Source organism: Chrysochloris asiatica, unplaced genomic scaffold (assembly GCF_000296735.1).
Source record: "Chrysochloris asiatica unplaced genomic scaffold, ChrAsi1.0 scaffold00005, whole genome shotgun sequence".
NCBI classification, from domain to species: domain Eukaryota; kingdom Metazoa; phylum Chordata; class Mammalia; order Afrosoricida; family Chrysochloridae; genus Chrysochloris; species Chrysochloris asiatica.
Window position 1 is genome coordinate 38,732,372 of NW_006408523.1, and position 6,206 is coordinate 38,738,577.

A 6,206-nucleotide genomic window follows, 5' to 3' on the forward strand; every position below is an offset into this window, starting at 1 on the left:
AGTACATTTAAATCAAGAAGCCTGAATCAGTGATCTTGAAAATGAATCTCTCAATTCTAATAAGCTAGAAGAATAATCAGAAAAAAGAATGAAAAAAATCTGAAGAAAGTCTCAGATTCTTGTGGGACAACATGATGAGGAACAACTTATGAGTGATCAGAATTTCAGAACAGGAAGAGACAAGAAAAGTACAGAAAAGATAGTCGAAGAGCTGTTGGAAAAAAATTTCCCTAACGTCATAAAAGACGAGAAGATAAACATTTAAGAAGCTGAACAAACTCCAAACAGGATAGAACCCAAAAGAAAATCATCAAGACATATCATAATTAAATTCTTCAAAATCAAAGATGAGGAAAGAATCCTAAGAGCAGCTCAGGAAAAGCAAAACGTTATCTACAAAAGAGAAGCAATAAGATTAAGCTTTGATTTCACAGCAGAAACCATGCAGGGAAGAAGGCAATGGAGATATATTTACAAAACTCTGAATGCAAAAAGTTGCCAGCCAAGAATCATATACCCTGCAAAACTGTCCCTCAAATATGACAGCAAAATTAGAACATTTTCAGATAGAAAGAAGTTAAAGGAATTTGTAATAACAAGGCCAACTTTATAAAAAAAAATACTAAAGGGAGTCTGTCTTAGGCTGGCTTCTCTAGAGAAGCCAAACCAGTGAACTTTATATATGTGCATATATAAAGCGAAGTTTATATCACGTAAATGGCTCACAATTGTAGAAGTGGGAGAGTTCAAAGTCCAAGTTAGATGAACCAAGATCAGCAGGCAGGCAGGTTCTGCAAGTAGGCAGGTCCAACAGGCACACAGGCAGAGAGACAGGTAGGCAAGCAGACAGGCAAATCCAGGAAGCAGACAGGCAGACAGGCAAGTAATAGAGCAGGCCACTGGATGAAGTCCAAAGAACCGGAGATTGAAGGATGAGCCAGATGAAAGATCTGGACCCAGAAGACAGCAAGCAAATTTTACCTGAGTGTCCATTATATTGGAAGCAGGCCACACCCTTGAGGAAACATCCTTTCAATTCATAGACTGCTCATAGCCAATCATCACTGACTTAACTACACCTGCTCATAGCAAATTACCACAGAGTTTACTACACTGTTCAAAGTCAATTATCATAATACATCATTGCATTAGATTTTACCAAGGATATAACCACATGACAACTGCCAAACACTGGAAATCTTGATCCAGTCAAGTTGACACAAAAACCTTAACAATCACAAAGTGTTACGGACTGAGAACCAACAATAGCAGGCAATAACTTGAGATTGATATACATGGCAACACCACCAAGATTCAATCCAGATGTAGAACTATCCAAAGTAAAACAAACCTACAAGATTGAAAATAGGGAACTGGAGATATCAGTTTATAATGAAGACGACTATAAAGCAAAAAGTGGGAAAAGTGTAGTAATAGAACTTTGAAATGGCCAGGGACTCAAGTAGATTCCAAGATAAAACAGACTGCTTCAAACTGGGGAAGCAATCAATAAATTGTAGGGTGACCTCAAAGAAAATTAATGCGCCTTAACATCAAATCAAGATAAAGGGAAACCATGAAGCTTTAGTAAACATTAAAACAACAACAATGAAGAAATTGACAAAACACACACACAAAAACAAACTCAGCACAGAAAAACACATGAAGCAAAGTAATCAACAGCACTACAAAAAACACACACAGCAAAATCAGTTCATTCTTATTGAGCTTTCACAGAACGTCAATGGATTAAATGCACCAGTCAAGAGAAAGAGAGTAGCAAAATGGCTAAGAAAACAGGATCCTTCAACATACTATATACAAGAGACACAGCTTACACACAAAGATGAAAATAGATTAAAAATCAAAGGATGAAAAGCTAACAGCAATAAAAAATGAGCAGAAATGACAATATTAATTTCTAATTAATATTGACTTTAAGGCAAAAACCAGCATAAGAGACAAAGAAGGACATTATCTCATGATTAAAGGATCAATTGAACAAGAGGACAGAACCATAATAAGTATCTTATTGTTGTTGTTGTGTGCCGTAGAGCTGGTTCCGACTCATGGCGACCCTGTATAGGGTTTCTGAAACTGTAAAACTTTACGGGAGCAGAAAGTCTCTTCTTTCTCCTGCGGAGTAACTGGTAGTTTAAACCTTGAGGTTAGCAGCCCAACTCATAACCATTATGTTACCAGAGCTCCTTAATAAAAGAGCCTCAAAATATAAAATCAAACTCTAATAGACTGAAGAAAGAAACAAACAACTTTACAGGAATAGTAGGAGATTTTAATATGCCCTTTTTGATAAAGGACAGAATAACTAGAAAGAAACTCAGCAGGCACAGGGGAGCTGAACAACACTATTCACCAACTTGACTTCATAGATTTTATACAGACTTCTCAACCCAACAGCAGCACTATACACAATCGTTTCCATTGCTCATGGAACAGTCTCCAGAATAGACTATATGTCAGGCCACAAAGCAAACCTTAATAAATTGAAAACCATTTAAATACTAAAAAGCATCTTTTCAGATCAAATACTATAAAATTAGAAATCAATAATAAGAAAATCAAGGAAACAAAATTAAATACTTGGAAATTGAATAACACCCTGCTTAAGACTACTGGGTAATAGAACAAATGAAAAATGAAGTAAAAACATTCCTTGAATCATATGAGAATAAAAACAAAACATACCAAAACTGTTAGGACACAGTAAAGGCATTGCTTAGAGGTCAATTTACAACAATAAATACACACATCTAAAAAGGAGAAAGAACCAAAATCAACACACTAATGCTACATTTCCAATAAGCAGAAAAAGAGCAGCAAGTAAGCCCACGGTTGCCAGAAGAAAAGAAATAAAGATTAGAACAGAAATAAATGAATTAGAAAACAGAACAACCATAGAGTCAACAAGAGAAGTTAATTCTTTGAAAGAATTAATAAAATAGGTAAACCATTCGAAAGTCAAATAAAAGAAAAGAAGATACAAATAACACACATAAGAAATAATATGAGTGACATCACAACAGAACCCATGGAAATAAAAAAGATAGCAACAGAATACTATGAAGAATTGTACTCCAAGAAATTTTTAAATCTAGAAGAAATGGATAAACTTTTAGAAAAACACAATCTACCAAAAGTAACACAGAATGAAATAGAAAACTTGAACAGAGCTATAACAAAAGAAGAACTTGATCAGGTTATTTTCAAACTAGCAAAAACATAAAAAACGTTGGTACATATAATGGAACACTATGCAATAGCAAAAATAACAATGAATCTATGAAGCACCTCATAAAATGGATGAACCTGGAAGACATTATGCTGAGTGAAATTAGTCAATTACAAAATGACAAATACTGTATGAGAACACTATTGTAAAACTCTAGAAAATGTTTTCATACTAAAAGAAACAATCTTTGATGGTTATCAGAGGTGGAAGAGAAGGGAGAATAATTCACTGTCAAGAAGGTTGTTGTTCTTAAGTGCTGTCAGTAGGTCCCAACCCATAGCAACCCTGTTTCCTAGGAGTAGCTGGTGAGCCTGAACCTCCGACCTTGCAACTCAAACAGACTTTGCAGTCCAGTGCATTAACCCACAATGCCACACCAGGGATAGAGTGTAGACAAATGTTGAGTGTCAGGGAAAGCAATTTACAAGAATCAGGAGGCTGGTAGAAGAATGGTGAAGACACAGGAAGGGGATAAAGGTAAATAGTGTTGTATACACAACCTTGGAACAACAGTGTTCTGTGGGTAGGTAAATGGACAGAGACACAGGCTGAATGAACATGGAAGGTAGAGTGGGAGTATACCCACAAATATAGAAGAATTTGAAAGAGGATATTTGTATATGGATATTTACTTTTCCTGCAAACACAATTATGAACACGGCGGAACATACAGTAGGCAAAATTATGAAAACTACTTGTTGTTGTTGTTGCTATGTGCCATGGAGTTGGTTCTGACTCATAGCAACCCTGTATAGGGTTTCTGAGGAGCGGCTAATGAGCTTGAACCGCTGACCTTGCAGTTCAAACTGACTTTGCAGTCCAGCGCACTAACCCACAGCACCACACCAGGACTCCTTAGATATTATCAAATATCTGAAGGCAATGAGTTCCTGGGCCTGAGGGTACAGGGTCATAGTCTCAGGGGACACGATAGTCGACTGGACTAATATAGTTCCCAAAGACAATGTTCTACAACATATTTTGGTTAGTAGCTCCTCTCAATAGTTCATGAGGAGCCCTTTAAGGTGCAACTGTTGGTCTCTTCATGTGTGGAAGAAAGAGTGATGAGAATTGAATATGCTTGGAATCAATTAGTCCAATGCACTAATGGAACACATGAACATAAGTGTTCACAAAGGTGAGACCAGAACTGGCTAGTACCTGGCGACCACTACCAAGTTCTCTGAAAGGGATCACATTAGAAAGTCCCAGATACAGTGGGTGAAAATGTGGAGCAAAACTAAAAAATTTTTTTAAAACCAGGCTTACTGGTTAGAAAGAAACGGGAGGAACCCAAGACTATGGCCTTCGACCACCTTTCAGGTCTGTAAAGGAACTCACTCTCATGGCCCAATTTTCAGTCAAGCAGTGTATAGAGAGGACGAGAACATTAGTAAGGCATCCTTACCATGGAATGGTCAGTCATTCAAAAGCAAAAGGGTGAGGGATATTAAGATGGGTGGAATGGAAATAGGAATCACAGAGAGGAAGGGAGATAGCTGTTGCTACATGGAGGGGATTGCAATCATTGAGATGAAACAAAGTGTATGATTTATTGAATGTAAAATTAATGATCTTGTCTGTAAACCTTCACTCAATTCACTATGAAAAAGTTTTTCAAAAAAAGAATTCACTATGTTCTGGAACCATCAACACTGCTATTATCCAGTTGCCTAATTAACCCTTTGGGGGAGATATTCTTGGACCTACTCTTCAGTCCAGACTCCCAATAGATCTCAAAGTGTCACTTTCTCCTAACTCATTGAAGCTCTTATCAAATATTTGACTAAAACCAAAAACAAATATTAAATATTAGAGAGTTAGTAGATGGAAAGAACTAATATAAACTGTCATCATCTTAGAATCATTTGCCTGGTATACATTTTAAACTTAGAATAATGATTCTATATTATTGCCAAACATTTGATAAACTTGAAGTCAGTATGAAGTTACTTGAAAAGGTTTGAAAGGTGAAATGTGTATGAGAAAAATAACAATATACCTCATCATAATTACTTTCCTTTTTAGTTTGATTATTTTTTCATGAACAAAATAACAATGATGACCAATATTTCTTACAGTAATGCCGTTTGACAACCAATCAACATTTTAAAACTTCTTTTCAAGTTTAAATTTACAGAAAATATTATAAAAGTAATAAGGAATCAGCTTCTTTCTAAATTTTACTTCTCATACCTACCAAATCATAATTACCCAAATGTCTAAGGAATTTGTCCTTTATAACCATTTTTAGAGGGACTCCTTATTAGACATTTTGGTCATTATATCTTCACATTTTTGTAGTCTAGATATTGAAAAAAGGCCAATTAATAATTTGCCACCTGTTTAGTGAGGTTAATTTCTATTAAAATATTTTTTTTTAGTTTAGTTTTAATTGAATGCAGTGTTAAATTAAAAGTAGTATTGCTACTACTTCATTTCATCCATTTACACATTCGTTGCAGACAAAAAGTGTTTACACATTTATGTGTGATCATGGAAGGCTGCTGACAAGTTCTCCCAGGAATCCACTGAATTAGTCTTATTAAGGTACCTTCAAAAAAAAAAAAAAAAAAAATGGCCCAATCAAAACAGTGGTTTCAAGTGGATGTACTGGACCAGTTAAATTCCAGGTAGAATTGTCAACTCAGAAGGTTATGATGACTGTTTTTTGGGGGGTTCCAATGAGGTAATCTTGATATATGTTCTTGACAGACACAGGATGATCATGAGGGCTTAATGAAGAAAACTGAAAATTGCATGGTGAGATAAAGGCCAGGAAAGTTGTGCAGAGGAATTTTTTCCATCAGGATAATGCACCTGCTCTTTTTTTGAAGGTAGCAAGTGTTGTCCTACAAGAATTTTGTTGGGATCCCTACAGCCCTGTTCTTGCCACTTCAGACTTATTTCCCTAATACTCAAAGAACCTTTAAAAGGGGCATGATTTGAGTTCCTC